Source organism: Pongo abelii, chromosome 12 (genome assembly GCF_028885655.2).
Source record: "Pongo abelii isolate AG06213 chromosome 12, NHGRI_mPonAbe1-v2.0_pri, whole genome shotgun sequence".
Lineage (NCBI taxonomy): Eukaryota > Metazoa > Chordata > Mammalia > Primates > Hominidae > Pongo > Pongo abelii.
In genome coordinates this window covers 55,986,590-55,997,966 of record NC_071997.2, presented here as the reverse complement: position 1 = coordinate 55,997,966, position 11,377 = coordinate 55,986,590, and the positions used below count along the sequence as shown (strand labels likewise).

The window sequence follows — 11,377 nt, the reverse complement described above, 5'->3', positions numbered from 1 at the left end:
TGGAGTCACCAATGATCCCTCTTGAGAGGAGACAGGGACTTGAAAGGAGTTGAAAGGAGTAAAATACTCCTTCTCCAACTCCCTGCAACCAGCTTGCTTGTGTGACGGGGCTTGCTGAATTGAATGATTCCTCCTGGGACTTTGAATTTCAAGAGATAAGCAAAGACACTGCAACCATTAGAGACTGTTGATGGTGTGGCAGGGTAGAGTCAGCAATAGCACGAATTTCCCGGGGCTGCCGAAGTGAAGTACCACATGATGGGTATCTTAAGCAACAGAAACTTATTGTCTTGGAGGCTAGAAGGCTGCGAGCAAGGTGTCAGCCAGGATTGGTTCCTTCTGAAGGATGTTTGAGGAAGCATCTGTTCCGTGCCTCTCCCAAGCTTCTGGTGGTTTGCTGGTAATCTTTGGCATCTTCTGCTCATTGAAAGATCATCCCAAATTCTGCCTTCGTCTTCACATAATATTTTCCCTGTATGTGTCTCTGAGTCTAAATATTTCACTTTATAAGGACATCAGTCATACTAGATAAGGGATCCACCCAACTCCATTATGGCCTAATTTTAGCTTATTACTTCTGCAACAACCCTATTTCCAAAGAAGGTCAAATTCTGAGTTATGAAGGTTAGGACTTCAACATACGAATTTTGAAGTAACACAGAGATGTTTAAAGAAGACGGCACAGGAGCAGTGACTTTGTCAGTGCTCCACTTCTCTTAGTCTCTGCTTATGTTCTATGCCTGGTTTCCCAGTCTTTCCATTTCCATTTCTGGTTAATGTCAATAGAAGTGTTTCATTTCTCCTGTTTGCCTTTAAGAGCCCTAATTGAGATAGGGTAACCAGCCAATATATCCTCCACGTTAAAAAAAAAAAAATTACATTTGTAAAATGCACAATATTTCTCTAAGGCTTTAAACATATTGTATTATTATATACCACTATCTATTCTTTACCTTAAAAAGTATGAGAGGAAATTTATGGTAATTTTTTAATCTCAGGAATGAAAAAACACACTAACATGTAGGTCAAGAGGCCTGATTAAATTAACATCATAAAACCACCTAGTTTAGAACATAAAAAGTTTACTTTTGCGTATGTTTTGGAGAGATAGTGACCATTAAAATAAACAATTACAAACTGATCTTTTTAAAAGTCAGTGCTTTTTATCATAGGCAATTTGGTAAAGTTTGTGGTTGCAAAGGACACTATTGAATGAAATGTTTATCTCCTGCAGGACCATGAAGATACAAAAAACCAAAAAAATAGCAGTTGGAGTCCATTGGAATTATCTTCCCTAAATGTGAAAATTCCACAGCCATGTGAGATTCAACAAGTAACAGGAATTAATGTAGGTGAATAAGGATAAATTGCTATAACTATTCTTTTTCTATACAATTACTGATGGTAATTTCTATACAATTACAATTACTGCTGACTTGGATATCAGCAGCCAATATTAAACTTCCTTAGGGATCTTAGTCAACACTGTGATATGACCATCAACATCACAGCGCTAAGACTTCCTTCATGAACACAATTATGTATAATACAATCTAGAATACAAGAGGTGCTCTCGTGTCTTACCCAGAAAGGCAAATCATAATTTAAAAGCCAATAGATGAACTACACTAGAGCTCATTGAGGAGAGAGCCCAGGGAGTTGGAGGGGCCCCCAGAAGAATGTCACATAAAAAGGAGGTGACTCTCCTCCCTTATTTTTTCCCCTCTTTATTCCTGCTGTTGTCAATATAGGGAACATATACTACAAGGTGTATTGTGCTAGGCTCAGGTAGTGCATTGATGAAGAAGACACAGGTCTCAAACTGAAGCAGGGGTCAGCAAACTTTTCTATAAAGGTCCAGATTGGAAATATTTTAGGCTTCATGATCCATATGGTCTCTGTCCCAACTACTAAACTCTGCTGTGCCAAAACGGTCACAGATGATATATACAGACATACCTTGGACAGATTGTGGGTTCAGTTCCTGACCACCACAATATAGCAATTATCACAATAAAGTGAATATCAGAATAAAGTGAGTCACACAATTTTTCTGGTTTCTCAGTGCGTACAAAAGTTTTGCCTACACTATATCATAGTCCATTAAGTGTGCAATAACATTATGTCTAAGAAAACAACATGCATATCTAAATTTAAAATGTTTTATTGGTAAAAAATGCCAATGATCATCTGAGCCTTCAGTGGGTCATAATCTTTTTTTTCATAATCTCTTTCTCTTTTGCCTCAATGTTGATGGCTGCTAACTGATCAGAGTGGTAGTTCCTGAAGGTTGAAATTTGCAGTGGCTGTGGCAATTTCTTAACAAAATACAAAAACGAAGTTTGAGGCATTCATTAACTCATCCTTTCACAAAATATTTCTCTGTAGCATGCAATAGTGTTTAAATAGGAATTTACCCTCAATAGAACTTCCTTCAAAATTGGAGTCAATTCCCTCAAATCCTGCCACAGCTTTATTAGCTAAGTTTATTTATATTCTAAATCCTTTGTTATCATTTCAGCAATGTTTATAGTATCTTTACCAGGAGTAGATTTTATCTCAATAAACCACTTTCTTTGCCTTATCCATTCAATACTGATGATAAGATTGCAGCAATTCAGTCACATTTTCAGGCTCCACTTCTAATTTTAGTTCTCTTACTATTTCTGGCACACCTGCAGTTACTTTCTCCACTGAAGTATTGAAGCCCTCAAAGTCATACGTGAGAGTTGAAATCAACTTTTTCCAAACTCCTATCAGTGTTGATATTTTGACCTCCTCCAAGGAATCATGAATGTTCTTAATGGCATCTAAAATGGTAAATCTTTTCCAGAAGGCTTTTAATTTACTTTGCCCATATCCATGAAAAGAATCCATATAAAATCCATATAAAATGTGTTTCTTAAATAATAAGATTTAAAAGTCAAAATAATTCTGATCCATGGACTGCAGAATTAACATTTTGTTAGCAAACATGAAAACAACATTAATCTCCTTGTACATCTTCATCAAACCTCTTGGGTGACAAGGTGCATTGTCAATGAGTGTTAATATTTTGGAAAAAAATGATCTTTTCTGAGCAGTAGGTCTCAAGAGGGGGCTTAAAATTTTAATTATACTATACAATAAACAGATGTGTTGTCATCCAGGCTTTGTTATTCCAAAGAGTGGATTCTTTATTTTTAAAAATCCTAGCATTTTTGAAAATAGCAAATGAGCTTTGATTTCAACTTAAAGCCACCAGCTTCATTAGCTCCTGAACAGAGAGTCAGCCTTTCCTGTGAAGCTTTGAAGCCAGGCATTGACTTCTTTTCTCTAGCTATGAAAGTCCTAGATGGCAACTTCTTCTAATGGAAGGCTACTTTGTCTGGATTGAAAATCTGCTCTTTAGTGTAGCTACCTTTATCAATGATTTCAGCTAAATCTTCTGGATAATTACTTGCAGCTTCCACATCAGAACTTGCTTCACCTTGCACTCTTATGTTACAGAGATAGCTTCTTTCCTTAAACCTCATAAACTAACCTCTGCTAGTTTTAAACTTTTCCTCTGCAGCTTCCTTACATCTCTCAGCCTTCATAGAACTGATGATATTTAGGGCTTTGATCTGGATTAGGCTTTGGCTTAAGGGAATGTTGTGGTTAGTTTTGTCTTCTATGCAGACCACTAAAACTTTCTCCCTCTCAGCAATATGGCTGTTTAACTTTCTTATCATTTGTGTGTTCAGTGGAGTAGCACCTTTAATTTCCCTCAATAACTGGTTTTTTGCATTCGCAATGTTACTAACAATTTTACTCACAATTCTTACACATAAATTTTACTCATAATTTTTTGTCATCAAATATTATTTTTCATTTTAAAAAATCATTTATAAAAGTAAATGATTTGGCACAAGAGGTCTCACTTTTGGCCTATCTCAGTTTTTGACATGCCTTTCTCACTAGGTTTAATCATTTCTAGCTTTTGATTTAAAGTGACAGATGTGTGGCTATTCTTTTTACTCTAACACTTAGAAGCCATTGTAGGGTTATTAACTGGCCTAATTTCAATATTGTTGTGTCTTAGGGAGGCCTGAGGCAAGCAACAGAGATAGGAGAGCAGCTGGTGGCTGGAGCAGTCAGAACACACACATTTATCTATCAAGTTTGCTGTCTTACACGGGCATGATTCTTGGTGCCACAAACAATTACAATAGTAACGTTGAAAGGCTGGCGCGGTGCCTCACTCCTGTAATGCCAGCACTTTGGGAGGCTGAGGCAGACGGGTGGCTTGAGCTCAGAAGTTTGAAACCAGCCTAGACAACATAGTGAGATCCTGTCTCTGCAAAAAATTCAAAAATTAGCCACGAGTGGTGGTGTGTGCCTGGAGTCCCAGCTACTCAGGAGGCTGAGGTGGGATAATCACTTCAGCCCAGGAGACGGAAGTTGCAGAAAATGACACACTCTGTAAATCATGCCAGTGCACTCCAGCCTGGCCATAGAGCCAGACCCTATAAGAGATATAACAATAAGTAAAAGTTTGAGATATTGTGACAATTACCAATATATGACAGAGACACAGAGTGAGCAACATGGTGTGGGAAAAATGGCACTGATGGACTTGCTTGACACAGGGTTGCTATAAATCTTTGATTTATTTAAAAAATACAGTATCTGCAATGCATAGTAAGTGAACTATGTTAAAAGAGGTATGCCTATAAAGGAATGGGTGTGGCAGTGTTCCAACTCTGAAATTTGAATTTTATGTAATTTCCATATGTCATCAAGTATTCTTTTTGATTTTTTCCATTATTTATAAAAGTAAAAGCCATCTTAAATTCTCGTGCCATATAAAAAACAGACAGCAGACCATCTGTGAAGGGTCTTAGAGTCTAGTGATGGATACAGATAGGTAAACAACCACGATACTGTGTGAACAGGGTCAGAGTGCTGAGTGTTATGAAAGTATACATGAACAAGAATTATCAAAGGATTCTTTGTAGCCATGTAGTAAAAGTTAAAGGACTGGTTTTCAAATTATGCCAAGAAGCTACTCCATATTTCAGTCAGTATTAATAGCTCATTGTTCCCATTTTTTCAGCCAGAAAATGTATCCTGTTATTCTCTGAATTCCAGGGGTTGTGAGAGAGTGGAAAAAGGTGCTGCAGTTTTTTGTATGTGCCTGTACTGGTGGTGAGTGGACCTAGATTACAAGTAATTATAAAAATGCTTTCAGTTAATATTATTTGGTGGTCAGGATCATTCTTTTGTGATACTTAATGTTCTGCCATTCTACTATTTCCCTTTTCATGTATTATCTTTGTTCTACCAGAGGTAAATAATGGATACACTCTAAGGGACGGTTCTATGTTAACAAAAAGAAAATGGAATATGTATTTGCTAAAGGTTTTGTTTTCAAACTAGCAGCAGAGCCAAACAATCCGAAAAGAACTTTTGGCTGAGGGTACCATGATTGCCATGGCTTTATGGGTGTGTGACTGGTGCCCACACTCAGGAGGATCCCACTCTGCTGTCACCATCTTGGTATTCTTCATAATTTTTAAAAGAATTTTATGTTATCAACCGGCGTTGAGCCCAGCAAATTATGTAGCTGCTTCTGGAAGCAAATGACAAGTGAACTTGTTCTTGTCTGAATAAGAGTACTGTGCCCTGATGGGCCCATTCAAGGCCAAACATACAAAGGGAATCACCTTGGTGAACAAGCCACAGTTTGCATTCCTCCAAACCACTTAGCCATTCTCAGCTTAGGCAGCTTCTTTGTCATTCTCCATAACTCAATTATGAACAAAAACTCTGCATTATAGTTTATATCCTACACTTTCCATAGCAACGTGCAATCCGTGTAATCATCTATTAAAAATATTTGGTGAATGCCCAACATTTGTAAAATGCCTGTATTTGCCAGGTGCTATTTTTTGCCATTTTACACAGAAGATAATAACTTTTAATTGATTCCAATTGAATTGATTTGTGTGTCTTGCTAAAATACATAAATGACACATTAAAAAGTCAATACTAGAGGAAGAAAAAAGAGGGATTTAAATGAATTGAAATAGAAAGATGGAAAGGGAAAATGAGGAAAGAAAAATAACAAAAAAGAGGAAGCTTGGATGGATGGATGGATGGATGGATGGATGGATGGATGGATGGATGGATGGATGGATAGATGGATGGATGGATGGATAGATAGATAGTTGGATAAAATATAGCCTAGAGGCTTGGCTACTCTGAAACATGAGAGATAGATGGATGCATCTGGCATGACTCAATTCCTGGCAGCACTTCTTTTTTTGTAAAAAAAAGAATTAGGCAGATAATGAAAAGTCACAGAAAGTGACAAACTCTGTAAATAATCTCAGCAGCCACAAACAAGAGACGGAGTTGAAATAAGTAAATGGAGGACAGCTGGTCGTGATTTGGTGGTAATAAGGGCCCACATCAGTGAATATGCCAGATTTTTTCAACTGAAGTCAGGCATACAGAGGACAATCATCCTTAGTATTTAGGAAATAAACTACTGATTTTTTATTTTTTTTAGTTTAAAGAAGCCTTTTATATCGTGTATTCATTATCAAATTTAAGGAACAGAAAGAGAAAAGTCATCACATATAGGAACCCGTAAATTTCTAATCCCAGTTTTAATCTTTATATACTATAATGTAAATGTTCTAGCCTTAAACAGCCTGTGAATACAAAAATGTATTTTGTATTCAAAAATTGTCATTTTCAAAAATTCTAAGCTTCCATCTTTTTGAAGATAGAGTCCTGTTCCTATCCCCAAGTTACTTGTTTATAATCCCCAAAATCTTTGTAAGAGGTGCATCAGTTCTATCATCCCTGTCTGCATAAGTTAAGCATGCTAGTTGCCGAAGATTTTTGATGCTATTACTGGAGGCTCAGTAGTAGCTGTTAAGGTGCACATTGTAGCTGCATTGTACACCTCAGAGTTACTGCTTCCCGAAATTAAGCACAACTTCTGAAATTTTAGAATGAGTCTGAAACTTTAATCTGCATATGTCTCATACAGGGATTCTGCTAAACATAGATTCTGATTCAGCTGGTTTGGGGTGGGGCTTGAGATTTTTCCCTCTTAATAACCTTTCAATGTGATGCTGCCAGTCCATGGACCACACAGTGAATGTCAAGGTATCAGAGCGCTGTTTCTCAAAATGTGGTCTTTGTACTGCTCAGCATTTAATCACCACAGATGTTTATTTGTTTTTGTTTTTTTGTTTGTTTTTTTTTTACTGTAGACTTTTGTGCCTCTGTTCCTATTGAATTAGTATTTCTGGGACTAAGAACCCAGAAATCTGCATTTTTGGCAAGCTTCTTTGGACAATTCCTGTGTAACCAGCGGCGTGGTGTGTGGACACTATGGCTTTGACACCCAAGCAATTACTTATTAAACTATAAAGAAAATTTCCTTCTTTATATCTTTATTAAATGGGCAGTATGGGAGAGTCCCCAGGGCCAGATAATTTGAACTGTTATACTATCAGAATTTAGAACTCCTTACAAATACAGATTTTTTTTTTCCTTTTCCCTAGGGACAAATATGTCATCTGTGGAACTGTATTCCCAAGATCACAACAAACCTTATTCACAAGTGCCAGGCTCCTGAATACCTTGGTCTAACTAAGCCTAGTATTTTTGGTTGTTTTTCATTTGTTATTTTTTTATTCTGGTCTTTTCACTTCGATTACAGATTATCTGAAAGGCTCTATTTTTCCTTTTTGCGTTCTGGCCTCCATCACACCTTCTTGTCCCCATCCTTTAGAACTGAACCTCCAATAGTGGACAGGATTTGTGTCTTTGTCTCCAAGAGGGACCTGAATTCTATTTAATCTGGTCAATACAAATAAATACTTAAGTGGCTTGGATGTCACCTGACTCTGCATTCCAGACATATTCGTGCCACTTTCAGGTCAAGTTCAGCTGTTTCCAAGCATTATTTGCCCAGCAGAAATCTTCAATAACTGCTCTGCCTGGCAGATGACACCATGGGCCAGATTGAGGCATCAATAGTGGCCAGAATTACCCCATATATTTTGATGTTCCATTAACCAGGATAGACATCCCAGGGTATTTCTTGTGCCTGAGGAGCATTGCCCTTGTTATTGAAAATAAAGCCTCTACTCCTTACAGTGTTACAGAATAAGTAAACACCAGAACTCACAGAGATCCCAGTCACATTCAGGATGGCACCCTGATTTTAAAAATGAGAAACATCTCAAGTAGGAAGAGGGCATAGTAACTTGAATAATATCAATTTTTAATGATGTGCTGGGACCTAAATCCAAGACTCTTGAAATGCAAGAGCTTTTCAAAAACTTTGCGGAGTTATCAGGGGAAAAAGAAGGTTTTTTTTTTTAATACCAAATACCAATACATATTTTAATTACCCATATACCAAGTTTCTTTGTCCCATTTGCTCTGTCTTCCATACCACCAATGTCCTCCAGATATCTTTATATTATATACCCAAAGCCTGATGATATCAGAACTCACATGAGTTCACTGAGCCCTTTGATAGCACTGCCAACAGCAATTCTTCTTGCTTTCCCTATCTTTATTGTTTTGCCTAGCATGTCTAAACTTGACAGCACTCATATTAGCATTATTTTAAACATGACCGCATACTGATTTAAAATTGAGATTTGACTATTATGCATTCAACAAATATTTATGAGGTGTCTTCTGTTTGTCTCTTTATTAGGCACTGGGAATACTGCAGTGAACAAGCCAGATAAGTCTTTGGTTTTCCTAGACTGAACCTTCTAATTGATTTCATTTTCAATTATACAAAAACACTAGCCAGGCTAAGTAAAGTAGCTCCTGTCACCTGAACAAATATCTTCACAAGGGATGGGTCAAATATCTTTGGAACTAAACTGTTCTAGAAAGAAACTAACTCTAGAAAACAGAAAACAGGTAAAGATACAAGTAAGAAATACAGATAAAGGCAATGAAATAAAGACAAAATACTAGGCCACAGAAGTGAGACTCAATTCAGAGCAAAGATATTAGTATGAATGTTATTTGTTGTGGTATCACAGAGTATTGAGATTAGAACTCTATTTTCTGTTGATTGTGTCAGATTAAGAACTAGTCTGGAAGCCTGAGTTGGGAGCCAGTTGATGAAAGCTATTTGCATTAGCTGGCACTTAGGAAACCATGTTGACTAACTGCAGAGAAAACAGGCATCTATCTTTCTTTTTTTTCCCCTTAATTAGGAACATCCTAAAGCAGCTCGCATTTTTAAAGTATGATGCCAACTACTCTGTTGAGATTAATAAGCCTCAGCATGTTTTAAAAAATGTCCTTTGGTTAATAGCTTACTAAACACATTTTTTTAAAATGAGAAATCAAACACACTCACACACACACACACACACACATACACACACACACACAAATTGACTGCCCTTTTAGGGACATCTATCAAGAAAATCATACATCCTATTGTGTTATACCCTATATCGTAAATAAACCATATTTGGGCATGATGTCATTATACCACAGGGCTGGGTTATGTTAGTCCATGTTTTATTTACATTTTGGCAACTGTATTTATAAATAAGTTTGGTTTATAATTTTATTGTTTATTTTTTGCAGTCTCAACACAACTCCCCACTAAAATCTCAGTTCACTGCACAGTTTGGGGGAGAGTTTGTCAACTTTTTATTAAAATGCTTAACAGGGGTACAATATCTTTTAGGTTTTCCATGTTTTATTAAGTGAATTTTGGTAATTTTATATATTTTTTAAAAATTAGCTCTGAAATGGTAAATTTATTTGTAGAATTGGAAAGAGTGCTTTGGTAAATGCTGTGACAAGCTGCCCTGATCACCCTTCAGGTGGGAGGGACTGAGGGTACGGCCAGCAGCAGTGCTCAGCTTTCAGCCCTCTTGGCCTTGGCTAAGGAGAGCTGCTTCACCCACAGGCGTGCCCCCTCCTTAGGGTGAGTATGTCCAGTGTCCCGTCAATGTGGAAAGGGAGTGAAGGCCCAGTGCTCTCCCCGCAATGACCAGGAAATCTGGGAGCCTGTCTTTGCTTCAGAATACCCTGTTAAGGCCATCAAGGGCTTTCGGGTGACTGCATTAGAACTCCACATCTTTCTCTGTCAAATCTTGCTTTTTTCCTTTCTCTTCCATGGTTATTGATCCCAAGAGCACTCCTTCATGATGTTCCTATGCGCTCATCTCCATCTCAGCATCAAAAACCCAACCTTCAACAGGACTATATTCTAATTTTAAAAAATTATCCATACTGGTCCTTATTAATACACTTTTCTATGATATTTTATCTCTTAATTTACTTTTACAGCCTTATTAAAATAGTTAAGTTGACTCAACTATTAAGTTTACTAGATTACTTATTATTATTTTTTTTTTGAAGCAGTCTCGCTCTATCACCCAGGCTGGAGCACATTGGCACGATCTTGGCTCACTACGAGCTCCGCCTCCCAGGTTCAAGCGATTCTCCTGCCTCAGCCTCCTGAGTAGCTAGGACTGCAGGCGTGCATCACCACACTCAGCTAATTTTTTGTACTTTTAGTGGAGACGGGGTTTCACCTTGTTAGCCAGGATGGTCTTGAACTCCTGACCTGAAGCAATCCTCCTGCCTCAGCCTCCCAAAGTGCTGGGATTACAGGCGTGAACCACTGCAACAGCCACTACTACCGCTTTTAAACCATGACTTCTGCATTTTCAAATGCTTCACATTGATTTCTTTCTAGAGAGGTATGTTTACCTGTTCTTTTGTTTTTATGAATATCGCTAACCATTGCCTCATGGCAGCCTCTTGAGATATCACAGTATACTTTGTGTTCACTATCTTGTGGATTACCAGAACATCATTTAATTTCCAATCATTTATTAAGGCTCAAGGGCTCTGGAGACTAATAAACTAGATTGGAATGAACAGATTCTTCTAGCCAGGCCAAACCATTTTTACCCCATGCAGGGTGCATACACAGAACAGGTTTGCTTTTGTCAGGATTGGTTCAGGGTGGATTTTTTCTTGTCCTGGATCATCAAAAGGCTGTTATGAAACCCCAGGGACATACTTTATAGAGGCCTTCATCCTAAGAAGGGATGGTAAAAATCTATGGGGTAGCAGTGGTGGCAGTGGTGGCTCAGATGACATTGGTGGCTCTTCCAGAGTTAGATGGATCTCTTAGGACTGTGTTGTTTTCTTTAGAGCTCAGTCCTCACTGATCAGGAAGCTTGATGGGGGAGAACAGTGTGCTTACCAGAGAGAGGAGGATAGATCGAGAGAGAGAGAGAGCTCTAAGAAAAATGTTCAATGTCTACTCATCATGAAGTAGCAGAAGAGGCACCCACTTGCATCTTAGGGTCCTTATTAGGAACTCTAATAG

General features: G+C 37.8%; 1 long non-coding RNA gene across 1 annotated transcript; it reads left to right on the top strand.

Annotated features, from left to right (window-relative positions):
• The first annotated feature begins 1,234 nt into the window (after nucleotides 1–1,234).
• On the top strand, nucleotides 1,235–7,876 carry LOC129057668 (uncharacterized). Its single transcript, XR_008522335.1, has 3 exons — nucleotides 1,235–1,348; nucleotides 5,078–5,169; nucleotides 7,545–7,876. It is a non-coding gene; the product is annotated as an uncharacterized LOC129057668 (long non-coding RNA).
• The last annotated feature ends 3,501 nt before the right edge of the window (nucleotides 7,877–11,377 follow it).